Source organism: Phyllobates terribilis, unplaced genomic scaffold (assembly GCF_046119375.1).
Source record: "Phyllobates terribilis strain yellow unplaced genomic scaffold, ASM4611937v1 Scaffold_3__8_contigs__length_932513732, whole genome shotgun sequence".
NCBI lineage: Eukaryota > Metazoa > Chordata > Amphibia > Anura > Dendrobatidae > Phyllobates > Phyllobates terribilis.
The window spans coordinates 650619457-650629528 of record NW_027362763.1 but is presented as its reverse complement, the minus strand read 5'-3'; positions in this window follow the sequence as shown (position 1 = coordinate 650629528).

Genomic DNA, 10072 nt, shown 5'->3' with positions numbered 1-10072 from the left:
CTCTGCGTATAATGACTCTATATAATAGATCGCTCTTTGTGTAATGACTCTATATAATAGATCCCTCTGCGTGTAATGACTCTATATAATAGATCCCTCTGTGTGTAATAACTGTATATAATTGATCCCTCTGTGTGTAATGACTCTATATAATAGATCGCTCTGTGTGTAATGACTCTATATAATAGATCCCTCTGCGTGTAATGACTCTACATAATAGATCCCTCTGCGTGTAATGATTATATAATAGATCACTCTGTGTGTAATGACTCTATATAATAGATCCCTCTGCATGTAATGACTCTATAATAGATCCCTCTGTGTAATGACTCTATATAATAGATCCCTCTGTGTGTAATGAATCTATATAATAGATCCCTCTGCGTGTATTGACTCTATATAATAGATCGCTCTCTGTGTAATGACTCTATATAATAGATCCCTCTGTGTGTAATGACTCTATATAATAGATCGCTCTGCGTGTAATGACTCTATATAATAGATCGCTCTGCGTGTAATGACTATATAATAGATCCCTCTGTGTGTATTGACTCTATATAATAGATCACTCTGTGTATTGACTCTATATAATAGATCCCTCTGTGTGTAATGACTCTATATAATAGATCCCTCTGTGTGTAATGACTCTATATAATAGATCGCTCTGTGTGTAATGTCTCTATATAATAGATCCCTCTGCGTGTAATGACTCTATATAATAGATCCCTCTGTGTGTAATGACTCTATATGATAGATCCCTCTGCGTGTAATGACTCTATATAATAGATCGCTCTGCGTGTAATGACTCTATATAATAGATCCCTCTGTGTGTAATGACTCTATATAATAGATCCCTCTGCGTGTAATGACTCTATATAATAGATCCCTCTGCGTGTAATGACTCTATATAATAGATCCCTCTGCGTGTAATGACTCTATATAATAGATCCCTCTGCGTGTAATGACTCTATATAATAGATCGCTCTGTGTGTAATGACTATATAATAGATCGCTCTGCGTGTAATGACTCTATATAATAGATCCCTCTGTGTGTAATGACTATATAATAGATCCCTCTGTGTGTAATGACTCTATATAATAGATCCCTCTGTGTGTAATGACTATATAATAGATCCCTCTGCGTGTAATAACTCTATATAATAGATCCCTCTGCGTATAATGACTCTATATAATAGATCGCTCTTTGTGTAATGACTCTATATAATAGATCCCTCTGCGTGTAATGACTCTATATAATAGATCCCTCTGTGTGTAATAACTGTATATAATTGATCCCTCTGTGTGTAATGACTCTATATAATAGATCGCTCTGTGTGTAATGACTCTATATAATAGATCCCTCTGCGTGTAATGACTCTACATAATAGATCCCTCTGCGTGTAATGATTATATAATAGATCACTCTGTGTGTAATGACTCTATATAATAGATCCCTCTGCATGTAATGACTCTATAATAGATCCCTCTGTGTAATGACTCTATATAATAGATCCCTCTGTGTGTAATGAATCTATATAATAGATCCCTCTGCGTGTATTGACTCTATATAATAGATCGCTCTCTGTGTAATGACTCTATATAATAGATCCCTCTGTGTGTAATGACTCTATATAATAGATCGCTCTGCGTGTAATGACTCTATATAATAGATCGCTCTGCGTGTAATGACTATATAATAGATCCCTCTGTGTGTATTGACTCTATATAATAGATCACTCTGTGTATTGACTCTATATAATAGATCCCTCTGTGTGTAATGACTCTATATAATAGATCCCTCTGTGTGTAATGACTCTATATTATAGATCCCTCTGTGTGTAATGACTCTATATAATAGATCGCTCTGCGTGTAATGACTCTATATAATAGATCGCTCTGTGTGTAATGACTCTATATAATAGATCCCTCTGTGTGTAATGACTCTATATAATAGATCACTCTGTGTGTAATGACTCTATATAATAGATCACTCTGTGTGTAATGACTCTATATAATAGTCACTCTGTGTGTAATGACTCTATAATAGATCCCTCTGTGTGTAATGACTTTATAATAGATCCCTCTGTGTGTAATGACTCTATATAATAGATCACTCTGTGTGTAATGACTCTATATAATAGGTCACTCTGTGTGTAATGACTATATAATAGATCCCTCTGTGTGTAATGACTCTACATAATAGATCCCTCTGTGTGTAATGACTCTATATAATAGATCCCTGTGTGTAATGACTCTATAATAGATCGCTCTGTGTGTAATGACTCTATATAATAGATCCCTCTGCGTGTAATGACTCTATATAATAGATCCCTCTGCGTGTAATGACTCTATATAATAGATCCCTCTGCGTGTAATGACTCTATATAATAGATCGCTCTGCGTGTAATGACTCTATATAATAGATCCCTCTGCGTGTAATGACTCTATATAATAGATCCCTCTGCGTGTAATGACTCTATATAATAGATCGCTCTGTGTGTAATGACTCTATATAATAGATCCCTCTGCGTGTAATGACTCTATATAATAGATCCCTCTGTGTGTAATGACTCTATAATAGATCCCTCTGTGTGTAATGACTCTATATAATAGATCTCTCTGCGTGTAATGACTATATAATAGATTGCTCTGCGTGTAATGACTCTATATAATAGATCCCTCTGTGTGTAATGACTATATAATAGATTGCTCTGCGTGTAATGACTCTATATAATAGATCCCTCTGTGTGTAATGACTCTCTATAATAGATCCCTCTGTGTGTAATGACTCTATATAATAGATCCCTCTGTGTGTAATGACTATATAATAGATCCCTCGGCGTGTAGTGACTCTATATAATAGATCACTCGGCGTGTAATGACTCTATATAATAGATCCCTCTGTGTGTAATGACTCTATATAATAGATCCCTCGGCGTGTAATGACTCTATATAATAGATCCCTCTGTGTGTAATGACTCTATATAATAGATCCCTCGGCGTGTAATGACTCTATATAATAGATCACTCTGCGTGTAATGACTATATAATAGATCCCTCTGTGTGTAATGACTCTATATAATAGATCCCTCTGCGTGTAATGACTCTATATAATAGATCCCTCTGCGTGTAATGACTCCATATAATAGATCCCTCTGCGTGTAATGACTCTATATAATAGATCTCTCTGCGTGTAATGACTCTATATAATAGATCTCTCTGCGTGTAATGTCTCTATATAATAGATCCCTCTGCGTGTAATGACTCTATATAATAGATCCCTCTGCGTGTAATGACTCTATATAATAGATCGCTCTGTGTGTAATGTCTCTATATAATAGATCCCTCTGTGTGTAATGACTCTATATAATAGATCACTCTGTGTGTAATGACTCTATATAATAGATCCCTGTGTGTAATGACTCTATAATAGATCGCTCTGTGTGTAATGACTCTATATAATAGATCCCTCTGTGTGTAATGACTCTATAATAGATCGCTCTGTGTGTAATATCTCTATATAATAAATCCCTCTGTGTGTAATGACTTTATATAATAGATCGCTCTGTGTGTAATGTCTCTATATAATAGATCGCTCTGTGTGTAATGGACTCTATATAATAGATCCCTCTGTGTGTAATGACTATATAATAGATCCCTCTGTGTGTAATGACTCTATATAATAGATCGCTCTGTGTGTAATGTCTCTATATAATAGATCCCTCTGTGTGTAATGACTCTATATAATAGATCCCTCTGTGTGTAATGACTCTATATAATAGATCCCTCTGTGTGTAATGACTCTATATAATAGATCCCTCTGCGTGTAATGACTCTATAATAGATCGCTCTGCGTGTAATGACTCTATATAATAGATCCCTCTGTGTGTAATGACTCTATATAATAGATCCCTCTGCGTGTAATGACTCTATATAATAGATCCCTCTGCGTGTAATGACTCTATATAATAGATCCCTCTGCGTGTAATGACTCTATATAATAGATCCCTCTGCGTGTAATGACTCTATATAATAGATCGCTCTGTGTGTAATGACTATATAATAGATCGCTCTGCGTGTAATGACTCTATATAATAGATCTCTCTGCGTGTAATGACTCTATATAATAGATCTCTCTGCGTGTAATGTCTCTATATAATAGATCCCTCTGCGTGTAATGACTCTATATAATAGATCCCTCTGCGTGTAATGACTCTATATAATAGATCGCTCTGTGTGTAATGTCTCTATATAATAGATCCCTCTGTGTGTAATGACTCTATATAATAGATCCCTCTGTGTGTAATGACTCTATATAAAAGATCCCTCTGTGTGTAATGACTCTATATAATAGATCCCTCTGTGTGTAATGACTCTATATAATAGATCTCTGTGTGTGTAATGACTCTATATAATAGATCCCTCTGTGTGTAATGACTCTATATAATAGATCGCTCTGCGTGTAATGACTCTATATAATAGATCCCTCTGTGTGTAATGACTCTATATAATAGATCCCTCTGTGTGTAATGACTCTGTATAATAGATCCCTCTGTGTGTAATGACTCTGTATAATAGATCCCTCTGTGTGTAATGACTCTATATAATAGATCCTTCAGCGTGTAATGACTCTATAAAATAGATCCCTCTGTGTGTAATGACTCTATATAATAGATCCCTCTGTGTGTAATGACTCTATATAATAGATCCCTTCTGCGTGTAATGACTCTATATAATAGATCCCTCTGGGTGTAATGGCTCTATATAATAAATCCCTCTGTGTGTAATGACTCTATATAATAGATCCCTCTGCGTGTAATGATTCTATATAATAGATCGCTCTGTGTGTAATGACTCTATATAATAGATCCCTCTGTGTGTAATGACTCTATATAATATATCCCTCTGTGTGTAATGACTATATAATAGATCCCTCTGTGTGTAATGATTCTATATAATAGATCGCTCTGTGTGTAATGACTCTATATAATAGATCCCTCTGTGTGTAATGATTCTATATAATAGATCGCTCTGTGTGTAATGACTCTATATAATAGATCCCTCTGTGTGTAATGTCTATATAATAGATCCCTCTGTGTGTAATGATTCTATATAATAGATCCCTCTGTGTGTAATGACTCTATATAATAGATCCCTCTGTGTGTAATGACTCTGTATAATAGATCCCTCTGCGTGTAATGACTCTATATAATAGATCCTTCAGCGTGTAATGACTCTATATAATAGATCCCTCTGTGTGTAATGACTCTATATAATAGATCCCTCTGTGTGTAATGACTCTATATAATAGATCCCTTCTGCGTGTAATGACTCTATATAATAGATCGCTCTGCGTGTAATGACTCTATATAATAGATCCCTCTGTGTGTAATGACTCTGTATAATAGATCCCTCTGTGTGTAATGACTCTATATAATAGATCCTTCAGCGTGTAATGACTCTATAAAATAGATCCCTCTGTGTGTAATGACTCTATATAATAGATCCCTCTGTGTGTAATGACTCTATATAATAGATCCCTTCTGCGTGTAATGACTCTATATAATAGATCCCTCTGGGTGTAATGGCTCTATATAATAGATCCCTCTGTGTGTAATGACTATATAATAGATCCCTCTGCGTGTAATGATTCTATATAATAGATCCCTCTGCGTGTAATGATTCTATATAATAGATCGCTCTGTGTGTAATGACTCTATATAATAGATCCCTCTGTGTGTAATGACTATATAATAGATCCCTCTGTGTGTAATGATTCTATATAATAGATCGCTCTGTGTGTAATGACTCTATATAATAGATCCCTCTGTGTGTAATGATTCTATATAATAGATCGCTCTGTGTGTAATGACTCTATATAATAGATCCCTCTGTGTGTAATGTCTATATAATAGATCCCTCTGTGTGTAATGATTCTATATAATAGATCCCTCTGTGTGTAATGACTCTATATAATAGATCCCTCTGTGTGTAATGACTCTGTATAATAGATCCCTCTGCGTGTAATGACTCTATATAATAGATCCTTCAGCGTGTAATGACTCTATATAATAGATCCCTCTGTGTGTAATGACTCTATATAATAGATCCCTCTGTGTGTAATGACTCTATATAATAGATCCCTTCTGCGTGTAATGACTCTATATAATAGATCCCTCTGGGTGTAATGGCTCTATATAATAGATCCCTCTGGGTGTAATGACTCTATATAATATATCCCTCTGTGTGTAATGACTCTATATAATAGATCCCTCTGTGTGTAATGATTCTATATAATAGATCGCTCTGTGTGTAATGACTCTATATAATAGATCCCTCTGTGTGTAATGACTCTATATAATATATCCCTCTGTGTGTAATGACTATATAATAGATCCCTCTGTGTGTAATGATTCTATATAATAGATCGCTCTGTGTGTAATGACTCTATATAATAGATCCCTCTGTGTGTAATGATTCTATATAATAGATCGCTCTGTGTGTAGTGACTCTATATAATAGATCCCTCTGTGTGTAATGTCTCTATATAATAGATCCCTCTGTGTGTAATGACTCTATATAATAGTCACTCTGTGTGTAATGACTCTATATAATAGATCCCTCTGTGTGTAATGACTTTATAATAGATCCCTCTGTGTGTAATGACTCTATATAATAGATCCCTCTGTGTGTAATGACTATATAATAGATTCCTCTGTGTGTAATGACTCTATATAATAGATTCCTCTGTGTGTAATGACTATATAATAGATCCCTCTGTGTGTAATGACTCTATATAATAGATCCCTGTGTGTAATGACTCTATAATAGATCGCTCTGTGTGTAATGACTCTATATAATAGATCCCTCTGCGTGTAATGACTCTATATAATAGATCGCTCTGCGTGTAATGACTCTATATAATAGATCCCTCTGTGTGTAATGACTCTATATAATAGATCCCTCTGTGTGTAATGACTCTGTATAATAGATCCCTCTGCGTGTAATGACTCTATATAATAGATCCTTCAGCGTGTAATGACTATAAAATAGATCCCTCTGTGTGTAATGACTCTATATAATAGATCCCTCTGTGTGTAATGACTCTATATAATAGATCCCTTCTGCGTGTAATGACTCTATATAATAGATCCCTCTGGGTGTAATGGCTCTATATAATAGATCCCTCTGGGTGTAATGACTCTATATAATAGATCCCTCTGTGTGTAATGACTCTATATAATAGATCCCTCTGTGTGTAATGATTCTATATAATAGATCGCTCTGTGTGTAATGACTCTATATAATAGATCCCTCTGTGTGTAATGACTCTATATAATAGATCCCTCTGTGTGTAACGACTCTATATAATATATCCCTCTGTGTGTAATGACTCTATATAATAGATCCTTCTGTGTGTAATGACTCTATATAATAGATCCCTCTGTGTGTAATGACTCTATATAATAGATCCCTCTGTGTGTAATGACTATATAATAGATCCCTCTGTGTGTAATGATTCTATATAATAGATCGCTCTGTGTGTAATGACTCTATATAATAGATCCCTCTGTGTGTAATGACTATATAATAGATCCCTCTGTGTGTAATGATTCTATATAATAGATCGCTCTGTGTGTAATGACTCTATATAATAGATCCCTCTGTGTGTAATGTCTCTATATAATAGATCCCTCTGTGTGTAATGACTCTATATAATAGATCCCTCTGTGTGTAATGATTCTATATAATAGATCGCTCTGTGTGTAATGACTCTATATAATAGATCCCTCTGTGTGTAATGACTCTATATAATAGATCCCTCTGTGTGTAATGACTCTATATAATAGATCCCTCTGTGTGTAATGACTCTATATAATAGATCCCTCTGTGTGTAATGATTCTATATAATAGATCGCTCTGTGTGTAATGACTCTATATAATAGATCTCTGTGTGTGTAATGACTCTATATAATAGATCCCTCTGTGTGTAATGACTCTATATAATAGATCCCTCTGTGTGTAATGACTCTATATAATAGATCGCTCTGTGTGTATTGACTCTATATAATAGATCCCTCTGTGTGTAATGACTCTATATAATAGATCCCTCTGTGTGTAATGACTCTATATAATAGATCCCTCTGTGTGTAATGACTCTATATAATAGATCCCTCTGTGTGTAATGACTCTATATAATAGATCCCTCTGTGTGTAATGTCTCTATATAATAGATCCCTCTGTGTGTAATGACTCTATATAATAGATCCCTCTGTGTGTAATGACTCTATATAATATATCCCTCTGTGTGTAATGACTATATAATAGATCCCTCTGTGTGTAATGTCTCTATATAATAGATCCCTCTGTGTGTAATGACTCTATATAATAGATCCCTCTGTGTGTAATGACTCTATATAATATATCCCTCTGTGTGTAATGACTCTATATAATAGATCCCTCTGTGTGTAATGTCTCTATATAATAGATCCCTGTGTAATGACTCTATATAATAGATCCCTCTGTGTGTAATGACTCTATATAATAGATCCCTCTGTGTGTAATGACTCTATATAATAGATCCCTCTGTGTGTAATGTCTCTATATAATAGATCCCTCTGTGTGTAATGACTCTATATAATAGATCCCTCTGTGTGTAATGTCTCTATATAATAGATCCCTCTGTGTGTAATGACTCTATATAATAGATCCCTCTGTGTGTAATGTCTCTATATAATAGATCCCTCTGTGTGTAATGACTCTATATAATAGATCCCTCTGTGTGTAATGTCTCTATATAATAGATCCCTCTGTGTGTAATGACTCTATATAATAGATCCCTCTGTGTGTAATGACTCTATATAATAGATCCCTCTGTGTGTAATGTCTCTATATAATAGATCCCTCTGTGTGTAATGACTCTATATAATAGATCCCTCTGTGTGTAATGTCTCTATATAATAGATCCCTCTGTGTGTAATGACTCTATATAATAGATCCCTCTGTGTGTAATGACTCTATATAATAGATCCCTCTGTGTGTAATGACTCTATATAATAGATCCTTCTGTGTGTAATGACTCTATATAATAGATCCCTCTGTGTGTAATGACTCTATATAATAGATCCCTCTGTGTGTAATGACTCTATATAATAGATCCCTCTGTGTGTAATGACTCTATATAATAGATCCCTCTGTGTGTAATGACTATATAATAGATCCCTCTGTGTGTAATGACTCTATATAATAGATCTCTGTGTGTAATGACTCTATATAATTGATCCCTCTGCGTGTAATGACTATATAATAGATCCCTCTGTGTGTAATGACTCTATATAATAGATCCCTCTGTGTGTAATGACTCTATATAATTGATCCCTCTGCGTGTAATGACTCTATATAATAGATCCCTCTGTGTGTAATGACTCTATATAATAGATCCCTCTGTGTGTAATGACTCTATATAATATAGGAGCTTCACTTTTTGATGATATTCTAATGTAGTGAGAAGCTCTTGTATGTTATCGTATTATGCAGCTGAGATTTTGTAATTCTGGATATTTCTTCTGAGGACTCTGGGGATGCGGTGTCCACAGACGGATGATAGCACCGCACACTTCTGTCTTGATTTGGCCTATAGAGACATTTGGAGACTTTCTTTTGCTGAATAGATGCATGGTATTTTTAGGAGATAGCCCAGAATAGTGGCTGAATAGAGGGTGAGGAGTAAGTGACAGGGTGACAGCAGCACTGTGCACACAGGGGACAATCTGCCCCACTGTTGCTCCTCTTCCTACTTCATTATTATTTTAAGTACTGTCCAATTAAAAATGTGCCAAGAATGTGAGCAAAAAAGCAGATGGATGATCCCAGTATGTCCAGTAGGTGTCCTCACAGAGCTACACACAGCTCCACAGCCCAGCCACTATGAGTGTGGGAACCTGTGAGCAGGTATGATGGGCTCAACAGCAGAAATCCACTGTTATCTGTGGTGTTACATAGGACTGCAGGTGGCAACTCTGATTAGTTCATGTAGTGGATGTAACCTGCAGTCCTATGTAACACCACAGAT